At 43.3% G+C, this 8083-nt stretch overlaps 1 long non-coding RNA gene across 7 annotated transcripts; it reads right to left on the bottom strand.

Annotated features, from left to right (window-relative positions):
* Nucleotides 1–2600: 2600 nt before the first annotated feature.
* LOC123410160 lies at nucleotides 2601–6708 on the bottom strand. Of its 7 annotated transcripts, none has more exons than XR_006612990.1 (9): nucleotides 6470–6708; nucleotides 6220–6385; nucleotides 5838–5976; nucleotides 5609–5754; nucleotides 4742–4869; nucleotides 4526–4618; nucleotides 4364–4414; nucleotides 3606–3792; nucleotides 2601–2880 (listed from the first exon to the last, which is right to left on the bottom strand). It is a non-coding gene; the product is annotated as an uncharacterized LOC123410160 (long non-coding RNA). The 7 variants fall into 7 exon arrangements; XR_006612985.1 differs by having other exon boundaries at nucleotides 2601–3226; nucleotides 3623–3792; XR_006612991.1 differs by having other exon boundaries at nucleotides 3623–3792.
* Nucleotides 6709–8083: the final 1375 nt, after the last annotated feature.

Genomic DNA, 8083 nt, shown 5'->3' with positions numbered 1-8083 from the left:
TGGTGATGTGCTCGAGAATCCCATGGAGCCCAACTCCCCGGAAGAAATCAAGTCAGACAGGAGGCCCCAACACAAAACTCCGTCACATATAGATTCCGAAATACCCGCGTGATCCTAAAAAAAAATTGAGTGAGAAGAGCTGTAGAATTAAAATTATTATGTCAAGATTCCTCATGAGAGCATAGAAGAGAAGAGAAAAGAATCCTACTCTCTGATATATAACTAGACTCAAAGCAGTTTGATTAATCAAGGGGGCTCCTAGGCCGGTGCTGCTTTGATACCCACTTGTAACTCCAAAGATGCAATCCTATCCTTATTTTGGCACGAGGGCCACGACAGGGATAGAAACGGATTTCGTCGTTTCGCAAGAATGGATATCGTTACAAGTACATGTACTGAAAAGGTGTGTATAAGGAGTTGGCTTACACCCGCCACAAGCTACATCAAAATCATATCAATACAACAATATACGGTCATCATGAAGAAGAGCAGGGTCCGACTACGGACAAAAAGAAATGATAAAAGAACGACATCCATCCTTGCTATCCCTGGTTGCCGGCCTGGAACCCATCCTAGATCGATGAAGAAGAAGAAGAAGAAACTCCAAATAGAACAATCACCGCTCTCACGTCAAAGTAACTCTTTACATGTACCTTCAACTGTTGTTTTAGGAATCTGTGAGCCACAGGGACTCAGCAATCTCATTTCCAAAGGTATCAAGACTAGCAAAGCTTAATGGGTGAGGTGTTGTTAAGTGGTGAGGCTGCAGCAAGCGACTAAGCATTTATTTGAGGTGGGTAACTTACGAGTACAAGAATAAAAGAGGGGGATGATCTACGCATAACGGATGTGAACTACTGCAGATCAAATGACTAATCCTGAACACCTACTTACGTCAGACATAACCCCACCGTGTCCTCGATCAGAGAAGGAGCTCACGAAAGAGACAATCATGGTTACGCACTCAGTTGGCACATTTTAATTAAGCTCACTTCTTGTTATCTAGAACCGGATGTTAAACAAGGTTTCCAAGTTGCCACATAACCGCGGGCATGGCTTTCCGAAAGATTTAACCATGCAGGGGCGCTCCGTAAGGACAAAGATGCGGTCCTTTCCGGTTTAGGGGAGCGAGGCCCCAAAGAGGAAAGAAGCGCATGTAAGCGTTTCGCAAACACGGTAACATAGAACATACATAATAATAGAATGACAATTAGGGATTCAACTGCCATCTCATAAATAATATCAGAGTAACATCACACATTCAAACAAGGTAGTTCCGCTACGGACTACAAAACATGAGAAATGACTATGCTACCCTGCATGCTTGCCCATGATCACGACCATGCCTCAGTCTTCTGGATAGTTCACGTACAAGCGGTCGGTCTCCTCATCGTACGGCCACGCCAGTTGCGTGCCATCGGGATCACCTGCGTCGGGTGTACATGTACCTGTTGGGGTGTGGAAGTAATCTGTGAGCCATGGGGACTCAGCAATCTATGACCTCGGTGCCAGAACTAGTCAAGTTATTAGGCAAGGAAGGTTCAGTGTTTAGGTTGCAGCATCCTAAGAATTTATGGTGGCTAACTTACATAGAATAAGTATTGAAGGTGGTCTATACTAGCGATCGACGACTAGCTCATCAAAAAGTGATCCTGAACACCTACTTACGTCAATCATAACCCCACCGTGTTCCCGATCGAAGAGAGGTCTCCGAAGGGGACAGTCACGATTACGCACACAGTTGACAATTTTATTAGATTAGATTCAAGTTATCTATAACCGGATGTTAAAAAATATTCCAAGTTGCCACATAACCGCGTGCACGGCTTTCCAAAAGATTAAACCCTGCAGGGGTGCTCCAACTAGTCCATCGCAAACGGTCACAGGCCGCAAAGTAAACCTCTATCACGAATCTCGTGATCTCGTTGGGTTCCTTAGAGGAAAACCTTAACTCTAGCCCCTCCCCCTCCCTCCTATATATAGTGGAGGTTTAGGGCTTTTTGAGACACAACTTTGCCACGTGCAACTCTAGCCTAAACCACACAGTTTCACCTCTAGATTGGATTTCTGCGGAGCTCGGGCAGAGCCATGAATGAGTAGATCATCACCACCACCGGAGTGTCGTCATGCTGTCGGAGAACTCATCTACTTCTCCGTCTTGCTTGCTGGATCAAGAAGGCCGAGATCATCGTCGAGCTATATTGGTACCAATATTGGTCAATTATGACTCCCTATATTGGTCATTGATTCGTCATTGTTTTCGTTTATTGACCTTTTTATGACCAAATTTACAACGTCAACAGTTGGCCGTCAAGAATGAACAAACATGACCTTTCTAAAATTTTGGTCGTAGGTCTCTATCGACCAAAATTTTGGTTTGGTCATTACCCATTTGTGTGAGCCACGTAGGATCTGACGTGGCCAAGCTGACGTGGCATTGCTAGTGACCAAATGAAATCATCATAAATTTCAGATCCTGGCCCAATACCTATTTTACTATTGAAAATGTCTGATTTGTTTAGGTAGAAGCATTTTTTTTTGCTAGAAGCACACATATCTCATGACAGGCCCATTAAAAATAAGTATAACAGAATAAAAGATTGCAAATAAAATGTATATTTCATTTAGTAGCATATCACATAAATACAAAACATCATCCACGACTCCATGCATTAAGGTTCAACGCCTAACAAGGGCACAAGGGCACATCAAAATAGTTTTACATGCGCACAACAGAATATTTCTGCAAGTACAAGTGCACGAAAAAAGGACCCAACAAGTGCGTAATCGCACATAAAGAAAGTTCCACAAAGATTGGATGAGAACCACAAGTTTCTTCTCATCCTCTTCCTCTGCACAATATGCTCTTGCCATTGTCGCCTGCAAGAAGAAAATGGGATTGAGGGCCAAAACTTAGGCGCACCAATTTTGTAGCAGTAAACATGAGGGAGATGAGGATCGACTTTGCTTATAGTACACATAAGAAAATAATGGCTGGTAGACAAACTGTTTAATATACATACAACAAAATAGCTATCGTTACTGTTACTTGATGAGTATAAAATATTCTATGTGATTCACTTCGTTGATAAGAATCTGCATGTAGAAAAGACTGACTCATAGCTATTTTCTATAACATTACCTAAAAGGCTCAAGTACATGCATGGGGAGCCTATCACAGTGATATGTGCAAGGACCAACCCCAAACAAAACTTGCCTTCTGCCTCTGCACAAAATGCTTGTGTTAATTGCTAACAATGTGGTGTCCCTGCTCGCCACACTGCAAATCTTGGGCGGCTTCATGGTCCGTTCATTATCAAAGAGGATGCATCTAGCAGTCAGCTACTAACTCCGGCAAAAAACATACGCGATGTTTTTAGAAACTGGACCATGAAACTGCTCCAACTTTGACTATTATTATTATTATCACTGGTATATATACTGTGAGATTATTTAGATTGGTGAGGTGAATATGGTAGTGTTAGATTTGTTTTTTGACTACTTACTGTGGGGCAAAAAAACCACAGCCTGAAATTTTATCAAAGAATGGGACAACAGACACAATATTTAAGTTACAAGGAAGGTTTAAAGAAAAGAAAACTGACCCTTAGGGATCTTTTACCTTATCAACAAGGTTAATAATTCCATCATTGATCGCACAATAAATTTCGAAACTCTCTTTTAACACTTGTACAAAAGAGAGTAAATCCTTAGTCATTCACCCCATCAGTTAAATCGGCATCTTAGAAGTGGTGGCGAGGTTGAGAACACAACAAATTTTTGTTTGATTATCTAGCAACACAAAAAAGGAATCAAGATAAATAATTTTTAAATTCAAATATAATCTCAGTAAAGAAATAGAACAGGTGCATAACTGAATAGTTCTACACACAAGGTGTCTTACAGTCAACACAGCTATGAATAGTACATACACTTAAGAAAATACTTCAGCATTAACCAGGAGCATTGGAAGAAGAAAAAATTGGCCAGGGTATGAATCCTATACACCGAAGGAAGGATTAACATTGAGCGACAGTGTCTAAGAAACAACTAGAAGGGCAAGGCACAAACGACTATCCTACAGTTTTTCAAAAACAAAGATGACAAGATGTAAACTATGGAGTTATAAGTTATAACAAAGGAGTTCCATAGCCAGTTCTAGTGGTTGCAGCTCCTCCAAAGTCTAGGTAATTTCATCCATAACAAGTAACAGAAAAATGGCTTTCCCAACTTTCACCAATGTCAGTTAGATAGGTTGAAGAGCACAAATTGGCTATTTTATGAAGCATACTTCAGGTGAAATCAAATGATCAGTAGATGCTAGAGCACAAACAAATCTACGAGAAAAATAATTAGAGCTTACCAAAGCTAGAGCATACTGCACGAAGTAGTTATTATTCGCAGCTCCTTCTGGCTGCAATACCAAGAACAAATTGGTGTCATGTTACGTATAGAGATGAAAATGGAAGGTACTGAGAGATTTTCGCATCTAAGGTTTGTTAGCCTAGAGTGAAGAGATGATCACCCGACATCCAACAAGCCGATACAGTAACTGCTGCAAAGCTGGTAATTGCTCTAACAGATCCTGGGAATCTAGGTCTCTGGTTCTACTGTGTCCCTGATGAAGAAATAGCATCAGGTGAAGCAGTGATTAAGATGCAGGAATTTGTACTCTGATTTAATATGTGTATACTCAAAACTACTGAACTGTAGTGCCAAAAAGAGATATGATGCTTCATACCTTTTCAGGATCTTGACCTTGTTTGGATAAACGCTCAGCCTCAACATCTTATTTCAGGATCCTGAAGCATTCCAATCTTTCCTCCAAAAACTGACCATATGTGCGAACCCATGCGGAACAGTCCCAAGCTGGACAACACACAATCAGTGGCGGAGCTAGCAGATTCACAAATCTAGGGCACACCGCAAACTAGAGTACTCCACTTTGGTCTATCGAGAACCACCAAATCAGATAAATGACATGTACCATATGGCATAACCGCATAAGTTGTTAGCAAACTCGAAATTCAGATAGAATTAATATTTGTCTACATGATAAGGGTCATGCATAGTACGCACTAATATTCCCTAGATCATTGATGTACATGAAACACGAGATACACCAGCAAATAAGATGCTAAACTCTAGCCACACAACCAATCTAATGTTGATTCCACTTGTGAATTTATTTGTGTTGACAAAAATAACCTCCTACTTTCGAGATTTAAAAAATTTAAATAGAAATTTGGCTCTACGAGCATTCACTTCCAGGATTCTTGATAAATTACAGAGAATAGCATGCTGTCGCAGTATCGGTGGCCCTTGTCTGTTGCTTATTCTGGCCTTGTGCAGGTTAAGAAATTTTTGAAGCTGTCCATGCTGCTACTGCAATATGGTGCGTAGACGAGCCATCTTCCTGTCGTCGTTGATGGTTGAGCTGGCATGGACATCTCATGGAAACGAATAAGCTCGCTGCCTTCCCGAGCGTGTGGCCTTGTATGGTGGATGCTATGGCCCAACAAATAAAAGCTACCAAATGGGCCTATGGGGCTATTCAATTGATGCGAGAGGCAGGAAACAGACTGGCTGGCCAAGTTACGTTACTTACGTAACCCTTCATTCTTTTTCAGCAGAAATCGTAGTTTCTTATGCTTCAAGCCATTCTGACATCTTCAGAAGCTCGCCCAAGTTTAGAAACGCAGAGGCATCGAGCCCGAGCGCGTGCCCAGGGTGCCCTGGACGGTAAAATCGCCCCTGCACACAATCTTAGTACATGGGGAAATCAAAGGATAATAAGCAGGCCAACGGTATTTCCTACCAAATGAAGAGATACTAACCAATTGGACTGGAGTCATCCTTGAAGTTTGAGAGCTGCAGAATATGCCCCCTTTGTGTAAAATTAAGAAGCTCTTCCCGAAATGTAGGGTCCCCCTCTCGTAGAAGCCTATGAACCACTACAAGTGTCTTTAGTGCTACCTATACATTACAAGAGAAGGGATGGCGAAAATCAATTGACTGCTTATAAGATTCTGAAGGATTTCTGGATTTTGCCTTTTTAGAGTGCAAGCTTTACTTGATAGTTGATATTACTAACCTAACTATGCAGGACTACATTCACAATCATAACTTTTGGCTTTATGAGAATGCAACACTTTTGAATTAAATGTTGGGAGTTGAAACAACCAGCAAAGTGGAGCAATAATGGATGCAGAATCGAACCCTGACAGTTCCCCAAGAAGGACGAACCCTGACAGTTCCCTAACGTTCTCGGTCGGGACTTGCAACAGGCCGTGGAGCGTGTAGGATGAAGCGTGCGCGCGGTGGCGGCGGTGCTTGTAGATGGAACGCGCCCTCCTGCTGCCGTCGTCGTCCCATCCGTGCCATGCTGTAGAAAAGGGAACGAAACAAGGAGATGGTGAGGTGAGGTGGGGAGGTAGAATCTTTGCAAGGAATGAGTGGAAGTACCAACCTGGGATAGCCCGGTGCCGGATCCGCAGGCTAGTGGACTCGCCGTCGCCGGAGATGAGGTGGCGGCCGAAACCCTACCTAGCCACGGGGAACAAGGAGGACGGGAGCGCGGATTCTGGACGAAGGAGAAGAAGACGTGGAGCTTTGGGAGCTCGGGGGAGTGCTTCCCGTTGTCGGAGCTCACCGGAATAGGCCGGCGTGGGTGGTGGCGGCGGCGAGGGAGAGGGGATCGTGGTTACGAGATAGAGAGGAGGGGATGACGTTGGAGTTTGGTGGGCGCTCTCTCTCTCGTGGGCTCCTTTTTTACCTTTTCTCTATGACGATGGAGGGATGTGGTGGTGGAGAGCTAGATGGATAGATGGATTGATATGCGCCACGTCATCGATCCGTGGAACAAATGTTTCCACCAATAGGAATCAAGCTCATGCAATTGTGTTCATTTTTTATTTTTCTTCTAATTTTTTCTACCCTCTTGACCCACGAAGGAGGGCAAGTACTAACTGCATCCACATCGGTGAAGGATCCGGCGGCCTCGTCTAGGACCACGTGAACCCGCCCGACTGCTACCACACATGAATATTGGGTGGATGTGCAGCATGTCATCGATCTAAGGCATAAATGTTTCCACGAATGAGAAGTAACATATTGTGTGGTTGTTTCCATCCTCAAGTGAAGACGGCGGTGCCGTTCATGAAGGGGGTCACACTCTGGAGCCACGTGGCGGGTGTCTAAAGCTATTTTTGCCATTTAGAGAGTTTTGTGCCGAATCAGAAGGAAATCAGATGGAATCGGAAGGAAATCGGTCAAACAATTTTGCACAAGGGTGTATCTTGGAATGGCAAACAATGTTGCTAAAGGGAGTTTCCATTTTCTTTGGACGTAAAATTCATTTTCCATTTGTGGCCTTGTCGACACCTATACAAGACACATAGGCGAAATTGTTGAGTTTTCTGCCCAGTCACCTCTGTTTAAGCCTATGACCTTCTTAATTTTGTCATGCAGGACCTACAATGCGGTCATAAATAGAGCTACACATGCAAGTGACCTTTTTGGGCAATGGGATTATGACCTTCTTGATAGAGATGGTCAAAAATTTCTACGGTTTGGACCCTCTTAGACACCTCATGACCTTTTTGTCGATTTTAGTCATAGATCTATGACCAATAAAACCGCCGTCAATATTTTTTGTCATAAACGAGCTTATTTCTTGTAGTGTACCTTGCATGCTTGCCCATGATCACGACCACGCCTCAGTCTTCTGGATAGTTCACGTACAAGCGGTCGGTCTCCTCATCGTACGGCCATGCCAGTTGCGTGCCATCGAGATCACCTGCGTCGGGTGTACATGTACCTGTTGGGGTGTGGAAGTAATCTGTGAGCCACGGGGACTCAGCAATCTATGACCTCGGTGCCAGAACTAGTCAAGTTATTAGGCAAGGAAGGTTCAGTGTTTAGGTTGCAGCATCCTAAGAATTTATGGTGGCTAACTTACATAGAATAAGTATTGAAGGTGGTCTATACTAGCGATCGATGACTAGCTGATCAAAAAGTGATCCTGAACACCTACTTACGTCAATCATAACCCCACCGTGTTCCCGATCGAAGAGAGGTCTCC

The sequence above is a fragment of the Hordeum vulgare genome, chromosome 7H (assembly GCF_904849725.1).
Source record: "Hordeum vulgare subsp. vulgare chromosome 7H, MorexV3_pseudomolecules_assembly, whole genome shotgun sequence".
Classification (NCBI taxonomy): domain Eukaryota; kingdom Viridiplantae; phylum Streptophyta; class Magnoliopsida; order Poales; family Poaceae; genus Hordeum; species Hordeum vulgare.
The sequence above is the reverse complement of the archived record's forward strand: the minus strand, read 5'-3'. Positions and strand labels throughout refer to the sequence as shown.